General features: G+C 33.4%; 1 protein-coding gene across 1 annotated transcript in view; it reads left to right on the top strand.

Moving 5' to 3' along the window:
• LOC128994209 (coiled-coil domain-containing protein 130 homolog) overlaps window positions 1-18,105 on the top strand; it is a 55,685-nt gene that overhangs the window by 14,410 nt on the left and 23,170 nt on the right. The window lies entirely within an intron of this gene.

The raw sequence follows: 18,105 nt of genomic DNA, 5'->3' as shown, positions 1-18,105 counted from the left end.
GTTCGCGAACTCGTTCGAATAAACCGTATAGGTTTACACGTTTGTACAAAATTGCATCAAAATCGGATGATTTTTGCTCGAGTTATCGCGCTAACGGACATATATTTAAATATATATAAATAAATATATATATAACGATGTACGGAGGGATAATGCTACTTGATTTTTAGATTCAGTGATATCACTACCGGCCGTCCCCCCTCCGCGCCACTTCCGGCGTTCGAGGCCGGGTAGCAGTATCCCTCACTCAGTATTTACTCGAGCCGTGCGTCGATTCTACGCCAGTTGATACGAAATGCAGGATAGTACTACCTAAAATACGTGTTGCCAACTGTTGAATTAAACCCCACTGTCATCTCACAACTTCTTTATTTACTGTTATTTTATTCTTTAATTTTCGTATTACCTAAATTATAAACTTACATATGTTTTGTGAAGTTTTACGTTCATTTATACAATTCCCATTATGTACGGACTTTGTCTCATTATAATATCCCGCATATGACCTTTGACTATTATTACAATAGTTCTTCTGTATCCAATAGTGAATGATATAACATACGATTTCCCAAAACATATTATTATTAACCAATCGTTTCAATTGTTTTAATTTAAAATTATCATAATGCAACTGGTTAAATGAAATATAAAATTCCAAAGTGCAAAGGATAAAAGACACGTCATGTCCCAGATACAACTAATCTCAGTTTCACATTGTTGTTATTAACTCCGTTTAGTGATTAATTTAAAATGAATGTATGATAAGTAAAAACAGTCGATGACACGTAGAATCATTGCAATGCAATAATAAAATGCTGATAAGTTTCATCGTAGGTGAACGCATTGCTTAGAATCTGTTTAAAATTACACAATAAGTGACAATATGTATACGTGTACTAGTGGATGATGTTCTAACATTTTGAATGGTTACGTAACCTTAAACATTAACGTCAAGTTATTTATAGGCCTACTGTGAATATATATTTAGTCTGTGATTTTCGGTTTTTGGACGACTTTTAACTCGATGTACGAAAAGTATATGTAACATAGTTACTACTCGGTGTAGGTGTAACATATTATGTTTTGTGAGGGAAATACATTTTTCAATAATTACTAACGATTACAAATAATGATAAAATTGTAAGTAGAACCTTTGTTTTAGTAGGGTGATCTTTAATCCGTGTAGTTTTTGCTGGACTAAATAAGGATCGATATACGGTTTACTGTTAGTTTTTTATATGTCAAAGAGTTGTTTTCACCAAAACTGTTACTGCTAACACGCATAGATTTTTTACTAAGCTCTGTACTACATTAACATTTCACTTCATGACGGTTACCCCTGTTGTAATAAAAATACTAAACCACCCAATCCACTGTCAAGTTTTGTATGTTGTATAATACCGATTATACATGTATAAATTGTTGTTTAGCAAAATTTTACAAACAAAATTCTTAAATATATTTCATGCTTTACCACAGTGGGGTAGATACAACACCTCTTGAACATATAGGAGGTGAAAAATTCTAGAAAATTGTTTTAAAAGTAAGTTACTTTTTTATTATTGTTTAAGGGTTGACGGTCTCTTTTAACCTTGCATTTGCACACATAGACTAACCACCCGTGCGTGGATCTTATACAGCAAAGCAAGGAGTGAGCCGGTACAGTTAAACCACCCGGCTTATATACCACCACCACATACACATGTTTTGAAAGAAAATATTTTATCTTTTTTTACTTCTATTATAATTAAGCTTATTATTTTGTTTATCGATAACTGGTACCAGATAAACTACAATACCAGTGACAGTAGCCAACAGCAAAGTTCCTATGCGCGACCAAATCTGTTTGGGCTATAGGTGAAGGGCAGGGTTTCTGAAGGGGTTGGTCAGGGGACTTTTGTGAAACCTTTTGTGTATTGCTCCTCACTCAAATATATATCCCCAGCACTGCCAATAACCGGTACCCGTATGCTGTTTGCGCGCCAAACGTACTCGTGTCACCGAACAGTCAACAGCTTACAAACCACTCCCCCTACTCCCCTCACTCGCACTACGCTTCGTCCGGTCTTCAGTCGTCTGGTGTTAGTAGTGAGCGCGTGTTTGATATTTTGCTACAAATAAACTTTCATTGAATGTAATAATTTAGCCTAGGGTTTTACGGTTTCATTAAACTTTTTATACTGCTATGAATGTTTTTAAGAATCTCTAAGATAATACGGAGTTCGCTTTTTTTTTAATATTGAACGTAGTTACAGAAATAACACACAAAACATAAAATACACAAACAAATAAAAAGCATAAAACTGCAGTTTAGATAGATATTATAGGTGATTAGGATGAAGCAGCGACTACAAATCCTGAAGAATGTTCCGATATTTTGATTGTTTATAATTTTAAAATCCCCGTGTTCGTGACTATATGGATACGAGTGTCTATGTGTTATTACAGTCAAGGTCTGTTAATTGTTAGTTTAAAAAATCCCGGGGGAGCCCTCCAGTAGCCCTATTGACGAAGGTCTATCTACGACACTCTTTACAGTACTAATTTAGTACTTTAATGGCATTTTTCAAACAATTCCAATGTAGTAAATAGGCAAAAGTATCAATGACAATTTTTGACAAAATTTTTATATTTGTATGATATCCATTTAATAGTTATCGTTATGCTTGCTACAGCCTTGAGCGTTATTCTATTCATTTTTGCTTTAAAGAAAACAGAAACGATGAGAAATTAAAATCATTGATAAATCACGAGCTCTATTATTTCTATTGTTTGTAAAACCCCACTAGTATTTTACTTTACAATAGTTTTAGACTATATGTCTGCGAAAGCTTAATTTAAACTACTATCAAAACGAAACTCTAACTACTATCATTATTTGTTTAATAATTAAAACCAATGCAACGTGAGGTCTGGATTCAATTCGAGCATGCCAGTAATATCGGTAATAAATATTTAAATTGGTTTAGTTATTCTTTTTTTTTATTTAAATATAACATTCTCAACTTCTACCCCTAAATATGCCGATTCATACTGTTTATTAGAGCTATGATCGAAAATTTAGACATAAGGTCAACACATAGTATTATAGTTCAAGGGACGATTATGAAAACATACAGGTTTTTATTAAAGAACAGATTGTAAAAATATAATGATCTGTATGTCGAAATGTATGTTTTAGTATGTAAGGATTCCAATTTTGACATTTTCAAAATTTCGAAAACTTACGGTTTAGGCTGTAGAGAGAAGAAAATACGGGGAAACGCAAATATTGATTGAAATAGATTTTTTGTGTTGAAATGCAAATATAATAGACTCAAACCCAACCCCGAAATATGCTTATTTTAGAATGTTAATTGAACAGAATCTTAATTATTAATTTTAAAACTCTTTTTGTGTTGAAATTTAAATATAATAGTTTCAAACCCTAAACCAAATAATGCTGATTCATAATGGTTATTACAATTATGATCGATAATGTAGCCATAAGGTCAATAAAAATTATTATGTTGAGCGCGACTATAATGACAGTATACAGTTTGTTATTAAGTCGAACCCTATTGATCTGTATGTCAAAATGTATGTTTTAGTATGTGAGGAATCCAATTTTAACATTTTCAAACTTTCGAAAATGTACCGTTTAGGGTGTAGAGTTGAAAACACGGAGAATCTTAATTATTAATTTTTTAAATATTTTTGTGTTGAAATTTAAATATAATAGTTTCAAACCCTAAACCAAATAATGCTGATTCATAATGGTTATTACAATTATGATCGATAATGTAGCCATAAGGTCAATAAAAATTATTATGTTGAGCGCGACTATTATGACAATATACAGTTTGTTATTATGTCGAACCCTATTGATCTGTATGTCAAAATGTATGTTTTAGTATGTGAGGAATCCAATTTTAACATTTTCAAACTTTCGAAAATGTACCGTTTAGGGTGTAGAGTTGAAAACACGGAGAATCTTAATTATTAATTTTTTAAATATTTTTGTGTTGAAATTTAAATATAATAGTTTCAAACCCTAAACCAAATAATGCTGATTCATAATGGTTATTACAATTATGATCGATAATGTAGCCATAAGGTCAATAAAAATTATTATGTTGAGCGCGACTATTATGACAATATACAGTTTGTTATTATGTCGAACCCTATTGATCTGTATGTCAAAATGTATGTTTTAGTATGTGAGGAATCCAATTTTTACATTTTCAAACTTTCGAAAATGTACCGTTTAGGGTGTAGAGTTGAAAACACGGAGAATCTTAATTATTAATTTTTTAAATATTTTTGTGTTGAAATTTAAATATAATAGTTTCAAACCCTAAACCAAATAATGCTGATTCATAATGGTGATTACAACTATGATCGATAATGTAGCCATAAGGCCAATAAAAATTATTATGTTGAGCGCGACTATTATGACAATATACAGTTTGTTATTATGTCGAACCCTATTGATCTGTATGTCAAAATGTATGTTTTAGTATGTGAGGAATCCAATTTTTACATTTTCAAACTTTCGAAAATGTACCGTTTAGGGTGTAGAGTTGAAAACACGGAGAATCTTAATTATTAATTTTTTAAATATTTTTGTGTTGAAATTTAAATATAATAGTTTCAAACCCTAAACCAAATAATGCTGATTCATAATGGTGATTACAACTATGATCGATAATGTAGCCATAAGGCCAATAAAAATTATTATGTTGAGCGCGACTATTATGACAATATATAGTTTGTTATTATGTCGAACCCTATTGATCTGTATGTCAAAATGTATGTTTTAGTATGTGAGGAATCCAATTTTAACATTTTCAAACTTTCGAAAATGTACCGTTTAGGGTGTAGAGTTGAAAACACGGAGAATCTTAATTATTAATTTTTTAAATATTTTTGTGTTGAAATTTAAATATAATAGTTTCAAACCCTAAACCAAATAATGCTGATTCATAATGGTGATTACAACTATGATCGATAATGTAGCCATAAGGCCAATAAAAATTATTATGTTGAGCGCGACTATTATGACAATATACAGTTTGTTATTATGTCGAACCCTATTGATCTGTATGTCAAAATGTATGTTTTAGTATGTGAGGAATCCAATTTTAACATTTTCAAACTTTCGAAAATGTACCGTTTAGGGTGTAGAGTTGAAAACACGGAGAATCTTAATTATTAATTTTTTAAATATTTTTGTGTTGAAATTTAAATATAATAGTTTCAAACCCTAAACCAAATAATGCTGATTCATAATGGTGATTACAACTATGATCGATAATGTAGCCATAAGGCCAATAAAAATTATTATGTTGAGCGCGACTATTATGACAATATACAGTTTGTTATTATGTCGAACCCTATTGATCTGTATGTCAAAATGTATGTTTTAGTATGTGAGGAATCCAATTTTAACATTTTCAAACTTTCGAAAATGTACCGTTTAGGGTGTAGAGTTGAAAACACGGAGAATCTTAATTATTAATTTTAAAAATCTTTTTGCCTAGGTTAGTGTAAACCCCTGGAAACTACGACCTGGGTTTTACACTCACCTAGGCCCCCAATAATAAAATAAAAAGTCAATTAAAATTAACCTTTTACTTACATTCAATATCAAGGGAGTTAAAAGCGCTTCGCCGGTTAACGTTTTTCGCAACTTTGCGCCCCCACCCTTAACTTGTCGACCACCCCTGGAGGTGACGACATGGGTTTTTACACTCATCTAAGCCCCCATTACCAAAATCAAAAGTAAAAATCACTGACTCTTTTCATGTATAATCAACTGCACCTAGCACCTCGCCTAAACCATTCCTGATCAACTTTTGTAAGCACATCCAAGTGTGATTAAAAACGTTGTGCCTTACTTAACCGGTTTAATTAATCACAAGTGCAACGATTGTTCTTGAGTTTTTATAACGGGGGAAAAGACCACGAATCATTGTTGTATAGTGCTGGGAAACTTATATTTTTTTTTAATACTCGTCACCAATAGCTTCCAAAAAAGGTTTCCACTCATTGACGGCGCTTCAAGGACAGTGGGTGATCGTGGATGATGCTGCGATCTTGTAAGATCTTTCTGATTTCGCTGTGATTGTAACAGAGGGTTAACTTACAAAAGTAGCTAAACTTGCTTTTCCAATGTGTCCCTTTTGGTTTCTACTTACTTCTTTGTGCTGTGATCGCTGGACCATACCGCAAATCTTGGCCCATAGCCCATCCTGGGTAGGCCCTACGTATGCCTAATTATTCACAACCACATTTCGACAACGATATCGGTACTTTTCCCCAGAATACATGGCCTTCCCACGTAGGAAGTAAAACTACAAACGTACAAAACCCTAGATTTGTTTTTTGTCACATTTCCTCTGAATGTTTTCTTGAAATACCGATCATAGTTCGGAGATCGAAACGGCACACGGAAGATTTCTCAGGTGCCGTTTGACGTCACTAACTGCTGAGGTCACTTTGAGGAAACACCAATACCGCAACGATACGAAGTTGAGCTATCGGCCTCGGTGGTGTAGTGGATAGCGTTGTGGGCTGATACCCGAATGACCCGGGTTCGAATCCCGCCAGCGGCACTAACTTTTTATCAACAATTATTTCATATCAGCAAGTAAGGTTGGTTTGGTTAGGTTATGACAGTTTAATTTTATAATAAAAAAAATTATAAAATTGAATTTTAGGCAATTATAATTTTATTTTATGAACAAAACTATTTTTTAGATTAGTAAACCTTTATTCGGTTTTTCCATTATCAGCACGTTTGGTTAGTTTGGTTAGGTTATGACAGTTTAATTTAATAATAGAAAATTACAAAACTGTCTGTTTCTTCAGACGCAGCAGTTAGTGACGTCAAACGGCACCTGAGAAATCTTCCGTGTGCCCCACCGGTTTAGAGATTACGTAACATCTTAAATAAGAAACCTTTGTTTGGATAAAGGTGGTTTCTTCAAACTGTCATTAATATGTGAACATCAAAAGTTGCTTACAAATAATACTATTAATGAAAAATAGCTTTGATTTTCGAAAACTAGGTAAAAGGCCCTGGACACTCCTACTTAGGCTCTTTAAGACAACAGTTTACCTCTCAAATTGTCCGTAGACGCTAGCTCAGGAGGCCTGGGACCCGTGTTGTCTTACCAGATGGTGTAGAGAACCTGATAGCGTATCAGTCACGCACATTCTCAACAGCTGAGCGAAGCTATTCACAAATTATAGAAAAGGAAGCTTACTCATTGTTGTGGCTTGCCCCTGAACTGGTAAGACAAATATAAGTACGAAAGTAAAGGTAACTAAACCACTATTATTTTATAAAAGGAAGCTCTTGCTTTAGCATTTGCAGTTTAAAACATTCAATAACATTTTTGTAGGGGAAAGCTTATTTTGGTTGTGATTGCAAACTACTTCGTAGTATTTTTGACTAAGAAGGCAATACCTATTTTTGATAGGGCTCGAGTGCAAAGATATGCGTTGTTCTTATAAGGTTATGAATTTAAAATCTATGTTTTTGCCCCTGAGCTGTGATGATAATTAAAAATAAATATTTACTTTAGTCTACAGCTCAAACTGTTGTAACTTGGGTTACGGCCGTTTCGGCATTATAACTCGGATTGAAACGACGTAAATTCAAGTTATGGCCGTAACTCAAGTTACAACAGTTTGAGCTGTAGACAAAGGTAAATACCTATTTTTATTAAGAATTTAACATTGAAATAATTTCTTGTACCTTATTGAACATAACAGACCAGGCCGTATCAAAGATAAGGTGGGTTCCAACCTCCAACAGAAAAATCTAAAAAAGTTGTCTCTATTTTGGCTTGTAAATCTGAAGTAGCTTTTGAGAAATCTTTCGGACCTTGTACTTGTGCAACCATGAAAAAATGATCTGTTAGAGCACGTTTTATAATAGCAGATTTAATGAAGTTATTATTTTTACAGTCGGTGAAAAAATGATCCAGATAGCCTTCTGTATCTTCTGTAACTCTGGTTGGCACGTCGATACAACTAATAAAACCTGAACCATATTAAACATTCACGTAGTGGTGTGAGATATTGTTAGCTTTTTTTTTTGCAAAATGCAGCAATTAATGTCGCCGACCAGACGTTCGACCAGCCAGTGTTTCCTATACCATATTAACCTAAGTAGGCTTCAAGGTCGTCGATAAATGGAAATACTGTAGATCACTAGACGGACTCCTGTACACCGATAACAGGGAAAGCCGCGCACCGCCAAATGTTACCTCTACTTTAACCATATACAAAAATAATTAAATATAGACTGTCAACCTTGCTGTGATTACCATGGTTACCATAGGTTCTGGCGCACACCGCTTTGAACGCCGCGTAGTTACGTATTTTAAGGCTTATTTTAGAAATAATTGACCACATTCACAAAATTCCAAAACTCCAAGAGAGACCAGTTACAGATTAAAGAAGGAAATATTTAGTAGCAAGCCGTTTATTAGCAAAATTAACAAAAAAATTCATTAATTAGCTCCAGCTCCAATTTTCCGTAATTTAGTCTGTGGATCAGGTTTTATGACTCAGTAGAAAGTAAAGTCCAATTGTGAATTCATCCTAGGAAGTGAATTTGTAATAATTTAATTAGGCGAATCAAAATAAAAGCTATAATTGAGTCGAATGATTTATTGCTATCAATTTTCTTAACTTTTGTACTGAAATAGTTAAACTTAAAAAGAGCTCCTCAATCCTCATCATAGGCATAGAGAAAATAAACAACAAATTAACGGCAGCCATGTGTGGACTAGCGCGCTATTTGTCCTGTCTGCCAGTGTAGTGATGTGACCTTGAGCGCGACATATCGATCTGTCGGCACCATGGTCTACACTTGGTGGCGGCCGACAGGAAAGACAAAGTTGCTCCTAAATTTGCGATTGACTTTGCATATTCTATCAAAAAAGGCCTAATCAATACCTGATTACAGGAATCACTAACTATTTGGGGACTGGTTAGGGTCCTATTACCTAGTAATCGAAACCAGGTAAAATGACAATAGTCGCATTAACTTTTGAATCGTAACTTTAACAGCAATGGGGAGTTGCACTAAATTGTTTAAAGGTATGAGGACAATACAATCAAAAAAAGTTTTTTAAAATCCATTTTTGGGTTTTTCATGGGGTTATATTGGAAAATAACATAAGTTACACTTCTTATCACTGCTCAGTGCTCACTACGTGACGCCAGCGAGCGCGGCGGTACTACTGCACAGTGCACACAATGACAATACAGCAACTACGTAGCCGAGCATGGTACCACAGACAATATAATACTTTAATGTTTCCATTGTCTGTGATGGTACTAACTTAACTCGAGCAAAAATGATCCGGAATTTTACACATTTATACCTGAAATTTAGTATAAATGTGTAAACTTACATTTATTTGAACGAGTTCTGACCATGGGAACAGGGTTTATGGGGTAAAAAAGGGGGTTTACCATTTCTGACCCTAAAACAACAAATTTAGCAATTTATTTTTAAACCTGTAGATAAAAAAAATATTCATTATAAACACTATTCGTGCTATCGACATGTTTGAACATAAAAGTTGCATTTATTTCAATGTTAAGCAATTGCGGGAATTCCCGTCATCAGCACCCAACGTGTTAAAGCTCTGTTGTATACATAACGGTCACAGAGAAAATAAAAAAAGTGTAATTTAAAATTACCTTGTTATATTTATGAATAAAATGGAAACTGAAGTAGTTCACTTGTTTATGGAGTCGATTCTGATAACATTTTTGCAAATGTATTTACTTTGTCCTATACTATTATCGTATGCTCAAAAACCACTTTCTACCTTCCTCGTAGCAGCAAATCTAAGCTTTCGTTAAATCTAAATCTATATAAATAAAATTAGAGTTTTGTCTGTACAATGCTCAGAATTATATATTTTTAGGTTACTTTTACGTTTTGTACATTAAAGAAGCAAAAGAGTCTGTCTGTCTGTCTTTCTGTCTGTAACACTCAAGATGGCATTTTACGCTATCTTCTCCATCAAAACGAGTATCAAGATCCAAGTCATTGTAATGTATTCACTGGATTGGAGAGAGTGTTTTTAGCCATTAAAATATGGCCTAACTACTTTGTAAATAAAATTACGGACGTTCAAAAATACAGTTTTGTGCGATTTTTGTCAAGTATTCGTTCAATTTTCATTACATAATCATAGTCTATGAAATAACGAACAGCTGTTCGGATCAACTTTACACTTTTTTCATACAAAATTCATTTCCATACAAAATGCATGTAGTACCTTTTTTACCAATTTTTCCAATATTGGGAAAAGCCGCCATTTTAAATTGTGATTTTAGTGGTTTTCTCCATCGATGTACAATAACTCCCTGGATTGCGCGCTCAGGTTGAAGTATGGCTCGAAAAACGGTCCGTCGCTACCTCGCTCTGTCCGCGAGGAGTGGGGATAAAGGCATGAGTCACCCTAGTGCCGAGCGTCGCGCCCGCTCTCGCCGTGTATTGCTTTGCTATTAGTTTTGTGGAAATATTCCGAGGATAATTGATTGTAACGAACTTAAGGAGATTTTATAAGCAGACCTAGCCTAATTAATCTACGAACTTGCTCACACTTCATAGACTATGTGTCAAAAGTAAATCTCATAAGAAATGTAGTGGTGATATAAAAGTTAGATTTATTTATATTTCAACATTAACCAGATCAAAGTATATCACAATAATTATTTGATCACATATGCATGTCATCATTTGCTTCGGTGAGGCCCAATTGTTATTGAGAGACTTTGCATCATTTAAGAATATACGAGTAATGTCCAGTGGTCGAAACTCGACCAAAAATATGTAATGTACTCACTTATGTTAATGTTTCACCCCACACTGTAAATAAAACATGTGATTGGAGTTTCTTCCATTTATTTTGATTTTCTGTTTATATTTCGTTGTTATTTCGTCACCAGCATGGCAACGCATAAGATCCATGTAAATTTTTTCAAATTTTTAAACTATTTTTTTGCGCTTATCTTTGAGCCTATTTAAATTTATAAAGGGATTCTGCACACCTACAGGAAAATAGCTTTCTAACGGTATGCATAGATTTTCCCTACGATGCACACGAGCTGAGAAAAAAGGTTTTAAAGAAACATGCTTGCCTATTAATATATAGATAGATATTTTGTTTATATTATAGTATGTTTCTTTGTCATACTGTGATTAACGTGTTTGGAAAACATATTATGTTGCTAAATAAAATGAGTGTATCATATGTAATGCTAAATGTATTCATTACTCTCACTGAAGTAAAATAATAACAAAATATTTTCTTAGGTACTCCGACTAATTGTGCAAATTTGTTTCGAACTCCGAACAAACGCTTATAGAGATGCTCGGAAGCAAAGAAATTATTGCAGTTTCATATGGGGGCAGAAGTGCCGATTCCCTTACTTCATTGCGCTGTAAACTCATTGTTTCTGCTAGATCATTTGATACTCCAAAACAACTTCCTCCAACCGAGTCATCAATAAAATACCATTGCCTAAGAGTGTATTTCAAAATCATGTATTGGATTGGAATGGATAATAACATGAATGCTATTAATTGGGGATGGAAGCTAGAGAGCAATAAGTATGTACCAATAATGACAAATACCATTCACGTCTGCATGTGGACTGTGCCAAACTGAAAACTGTTAAAATAAATGCAATGCGTCTGTTTGCGTTGAAGAAGTTGACAAATACTTGTAAATGTGTTGTTTTGTAAAAATTAAATTTTTATGTCATTGTAAATGTTTTTTTGCATTCAGTGGCCCTGACAACATATAGGTAGACACCAGTATCACTTTTCTAGGGCACAAAATTGTAGGCGTTAGGTAATTTACACCATATTGGACGCCATCTTGAAAATAAGGCGTTTCCGGTGGTCAATCTTTGGTAAACTTTTAATATGTTGATCAGTACACATAATACTACAGAAAACCTCAGAAATACCTCTTGTAGGAATTTTTTGAGGGTAAAACTATATTTTCCGCCGTCTAATTGGTTTTATTGCTCAAGCTACATTTATTTAACAGTAACCAGTAATTCTTAACAATGTCAACTCAACACTCATGTAAACTGGCGTTTGCCGTGCATGTTATAAGTAAATATATAGAGAGCAGTGTCTATGTGAGCTTGAATAGGAAAGTTTCTTCTCTTCCTTGTTGTAAATTACCTACCTTGAAACCATAGTGTTATCAAACAAATACTCCTTGACAAGTGTGTGTACTCGCCATCATGGACTGCACCTGCTGTCCTGCACCTGGTTTGCATTGGTTTTTCTCACTTTTAACCCTCAAAACACAAAATTTCCCGATTTCTCTTTAGACCTTTTTAAAGAGCTTAAAAAACAATTAATTTAGTATATAAAAGTATTTTTTTTTTATTATTAGTAACGGAGAAAATTAAAAAAATTGTAAATTTAAAATTCCCATGTTATTCTTATGGAGAATATTGTCAAATGTATTTATTTTGTACTAAGCTATCAATATTTTACTCAAAAACACACTTTATTTGTTTCCTTGTAGCAGCAAACCTAGGTACTTGTTAAACCTAAAATTATTAAAATATATTTAACTCAAAATCAATTCAGACAAATGGAAATTCGCTTAGTCGGCAGGTTTGCTGCGGCGGGGGTATTTTAAGTTAAGTAGGTTAGCTATGGTTCAAAATATTTTTTATACATACTATCCCATATAGCAAAATATGTTAAGAATGGTGCTGTAAAATGCCAATGTAAAGGCTACGTTTGAATAGCCCTATTTTATATATGTAATTTGTTGAACTACATTAGACAGGTATTAAAATAAATCAATAGACAAAATAGGCTAACCAATATTATTTTTATTGATAAAAAGCTATGACATAATTCTTTCAAATAATAAGAACAGTATAACATACAATTACAATAAAATAAAATATATCCGTATTTGATATAACCAGCAGATAGAAAATAGTCCTCTAAAACAAACTCATTCAAAACCAATAGTTCATGAATATTTTATACAAACGTCTTTAAATTTTTGTGAAACAATGTCATAAAAGCACAAATCATTATTAATTGATAAAATTTAAAAACAGCATAATTTCAAATAAAGAAACCATCGCACATGATAATTGCAATAAAATAAAATATATATGCATCACTTTTAACCAAAAGATACAAATTATACTATAACACCATCTGATAACAGCTGGTGTTTAACACACACCTACCAAACAATGAGTTGATAAGGATATAAAAAATGCATAACCAATTAATAGTAATTAATTGATTAAAAGTGCCAATACAACACTATTTCAAATAATGATAAAAGTGCATGATATAATTACAGTAGGGCAGAATGGGGTACATTTTAACATGGGGCACATCTGAACAGTTTAAATTTGCCGCCATTTTTACACTTGCAGGCCATTGGACCAGCAGTAAAATGTAGCCCTCCAATAGGACAACAGGTGGCATTTTATCTTTGGTATATATAATTGCTTTGGTATAACAGCATATTTTCTTTGGCACATTTGCTGACGGGTTCAAGGTTAACTGGACCGTAGCGCGACTACGCCCCCAGACTAACACAACAAATGTACATGATACAATTACAATAATATAAAATGTATCCGTATTTAATGTAACCAGCTAGTATATAACCGTAGTAATATAACCAGATAGTAAATAGTCTTATAAAACTAACTTCTTAAAAAAAATACTTGATTAATATTATAAACAAACGCCTTTAATTTTTTTTGATTCAATGTCATAAAAATACAATATAATATTATTTGGTAACATTTTAAACCAGCATAATTCCAAATATAAAGAAAATTGAACATAAAATTACAATAACATCTATCTGTATATATTTAAACAGAATATACAAATTATACTTTAACACCATCTGATAGAAATAGAGAAGAAATAAAGGAAGAGGAAATTGCAAAGGCTGTCAAGGCTGTTGAAGATGGCATGCCTTACAGAGCTGCAGGTGACCTATTTGGAATCGAGCATACTGCTTTATTTTACAGAGTTAAAAAGAACAAATAATTAAACCAGAATAACGAAGATGGTGTTCATAAAGAGAAATGTATCTCTTAGTATAGTTTTTGATGTATCTATCAAGTTTTTGATGAGGACTAAGAGCAAAAGCTATGTGAGTACCTTTTAAAATGTTCGGCAATAAAGTATGGAATGAGCTACCAACAAGTTAGGACATTTGCTTTTGAGTAGGTACGCAACAAAATTGCAAAGAAAAATTCCAGAAAGCTGGAAAGAATATATAATTGCAGGCCAATACTGGGTGTTAGGGTTCATGAAGCGCCATAAAGATCTAACATTGAGGAAACCAGAAAACACAAGCCTTTCCAGAGCTACATCATTCAACAAATCCAATGTTGATGACTTTTTTAATAACTACGAACGTGCACTAACAATGGGAAATTTCACTGGTGACAAAATAAACAATCATGATGAGACTGGAGTGTCCACAGTATTACAAGCACCTAATGTAATAGCAACATATTTTCTGATATTGGTACATTTCAAATTATTCGGGTGAAACATTGAATGAATAAAGTTAAAATGTTTAGTGAAATACATACAACTCTAGACAAAAATAGCAATAACATGTTATAAATTAATACCGAATTAATAATAACAATTAAATAAGACATTTACAGACCAACTACCATAAGGTGAACATTTTCAATCAACGCAACTTGAAGTTAACTCTACGCATCGCAAAATCAACAAAATTAAAGAGCAAGTTAAATAAATGTACAACTCGACAACAGTTGTTGAACGTTGGCACAGGCCAAACTGTTCTGGAGTTTTGTAGAAAAAGCCCATGAACCCCCAAAACAACAAAAAAGGTTCACAGGCTAAATTTTGACTCTAAAAATCGGTGGCTAGCAAAACGCTAGCCGATGCGGTGTTCAGGCTTTAGAAAAAAGAGCGGGGTCATAGAACACCAAAAAAATGGGAAACGATCCGCCTACAGACGACAAGGCATGGAGTTACCAAACGAAAAGTATGCCCTCACCCCCAAGCGAAGATGCTCTGGAAGAAAGGTCACACTTGGCTCGGCCTCCGTACGAGCCTTGTCGCCATCGTTCATAACAATAGTCAACATAGTTCAAAAATATGAATGAGTGCACCGTCAATTGTAGGCCGAAGCCTTTAACAAGTGACGGTAGAAAGGAAAACTTTGATAATCCTTAAAAGGATATCAAAGAACCTTGATAAATAATCCTAAAATAAAAAAAAAACACATTCATTCCAGTCCCCTTTCGCCAAGACGGATCGTGATGTGGAACATTCAACACCATTCGACAAACATACATGTAACAAATTGCAATTCTACAGGTAAACAATTAAGTAAAGTAAGGCTATAGCTATTATAAATTAAAAATGGAAAGAGAAAAATAAAAATGAATGTAAATAAACTGCAATTACATTAATTAATGATACATTTTTATTATTATTGAAAAGGCTTAATATTTAAACAACATGTAGAATAGCAATTTGCTAGTTATTGTCAATATTTGTATCTTTCTTCCATTTTGATTTAGGGTTCAAAAGGAACTTGTACCTTCATATAGCAAAAAACCCACTGCGCAAGGTAGTAATTTTGTAAAAAATTCTGTTTAAGATTAATGTTGTATTAGAGTGAAAATTAATGTTAAAATAAATGAAATAAGAAATAAAACCGATTGGAAGTTGGTCTATGTTTGTCTAATTAAAAATTTATGATAAAATGTCACAGGCACAGTCATCATGTAGGTCAGAACCAGGCGAGGAGGATATGTGTTTTATACCAACCTAAAAAGAATGTACTATAGGGTGAAGTGGGGTAAGAGTAACCGGGGGGCTAGTGTAACCACGGCTTATCACTCAACTAATAAGATAATTTTGGACCTAAATACTATCATATCTTGTTATTTGGACCTTCCTTTGTTATATTTAGCCTTAAGAATGCATATAAAATATGTGCAAGTAATAGTTTTAGAATGTTCAAAAAAGGCTTACATTTCCACTCCATCGGCAAGTGCCGACCTCAAACTTTGACAATTTTTCACACTCACATTTTTAATGTAAATTTGACAGTTTTTGGTTTACAAACTAATTTTTGCATGTAGAATCTGAATATAATTTCAGATATGTGCTATTTCCTTTTGTTTAGATTTTACAAGCGTGGTTACACTTACCCCTGAAATTTCGCAGTCGGGGCAAGTGGCTTTTTGGATTCGGGGCAAGTGTAACCAGGGTGTAACTCATATAATATTCAGTATAAAGAAAAAAAAAACTTTGTTGTAAATATAAAATTAGGAATTTAGAAGATGGTAACATTTTACACATATTGTTACTGAGTTAAGTTGGTTTGAAGAAAAACATAATTGTTTGTGAGTGAACTGCTTAAGGGATTATATAACTTTTACGTTAAACTTACCCCGTTTTATAATTTAGGATTTTCTTGCCCAATTGTAAATAAAAAAACAATATTACTGTGAGATTTATTCTACGTACATGTTAAACAACATTAAAAACCATGTAAGTACCAATTAATGTTGTGTTTTTTATGTTTTAACAGTAATCTTTCCTTTTTGCATGTTTTGCGTTTTTCACAAAACGCGAGAAGAGGTTCACGAAAAAGTTCGTAACTTGAGTAAAAATTAAGATATTTTAATAAGTCAAAAAGTCTTGGAATCAGCAAAAGATTTGGAATCTGGCCACTTGCCCCATGTCTATTTTTCAATGCTTTATATATTTTTAACAGGCAGGGGTTACACTTGCCCCGAACCCTGGGGCAAGTGTAACCACAAAACGGAAAATTTTTAGTCATTTTTTTTTACCAAAAAAGATTTTATTTTTTAATAACAATGCATATTGTTTTAAAGCCCATTAGTCAAAGTTTATGCATACAAAATTTCAGAACTGTATCCTGTATAACAATATGGCAATTTGAGGTCAAAGCTGAACTATGCCAAAACGTGGTTACACTTACCCCACTTCACCCTAGTTAGGATAAAACCTAAAATAATAGAAGGGTAACCTAACCTATCATAAACATGGTAGGATAACATCTAAGAAGAACTTAATAAGCTATTGCCTATTCTTTCCTGACCATGCGTTGTATACAACATTTTTTATCCTAAGTCTATTTCTATTTTGTGCACTTAATTTATGACCTTCCTGTTCAAGAAACATATCTATTTTCCCAAAACTAGGCGGTTTTTGGGTAATAATATTATCAGAGAAGTAGGCCAGAACAAATGCCTTTTCTTTTTCTTCCCAAGCTAATTTTTTTTGTTTAGTTTTCTTGGGAACGTCCTTTGCTTCTGTTCCTTTGGTGGTCTTCCTGGAGATGTAACTTTTTTTTGGTTTAGTAGGCCTACTATTGTCTTTGTTTTGGGTGGAGTTTATTGGGCTTAATGGGCTTCTTTCATTATCTGATTGGTCATTCACTTCAGATTCCTGTCCATCTTCAAATTCCTCTTCAATGTTTATTTCATCCAAGTTTTTGTTTTTTATCAAGTCAATGTTGCCTTTGGAAGCCATCATCAGAAGCTTGCTGATTTTCGTCAAGTCCGTGGTGTCATTTGATAATCTATAGTATTGTCTGTGCACCCTAATATCGTGGCCCATGAATTTTGCTAACGCGTCCAACTCATTTTCTCGTAGATTAAGAAGAGTGGTCATTGTGGCTACATATTTTCTGAGATTGGTACATTTCAAATTATTTGGGTGAGAAGCACCACTTTGTGCGGCAAATCTTCTAAGTAAATCCCCAGCTCTATAATGTCCCAATTGGTGTTTGGTTGAGGCAAACAAATATGGATTAGTGTCCAATTCATCGAACTGTTTTCTTAGATTTAACATTATGTCTATAGACTCCTGCATATCTGGGGAAAATAGGACAGGAACATTTTTATTGGCCTTCCCCTCCACTTCAACTCTTTTCCATGTTTGCGCAAGAAGTTTTTCCACAGGATCTGAGATTTCTTCCTCTGAACAGTTTGAAGTTGTCTGCAAATAGTCGTCCTTGAGCATTGATTCCGTTTCCCCAGGTCTCC

The sequence above is a fragment of the Macrosteles quadrilineatus genome, unplaced genomic scaffold, assembly GCF_028750875.1.
Source record: "Macrosteles quadrilineatus isolate MER2022 unplaced genomic scaffold, UCM_ALF_1.0 Scaffold_5__1_contigs__length_97177068, whole genome shotgun sequence".
Lineage (NCBI taxonomy): Eukaryota > Metazoa > Arthropoda > Insecta > Hemiptera > Cicadellidae > Macrosteles > Macrosteles quadrilineatus.
Note: the sequence above shows the minus strand (reverse complement) of the source record. Positions and strands in the feature narration are given on the sequence as shown.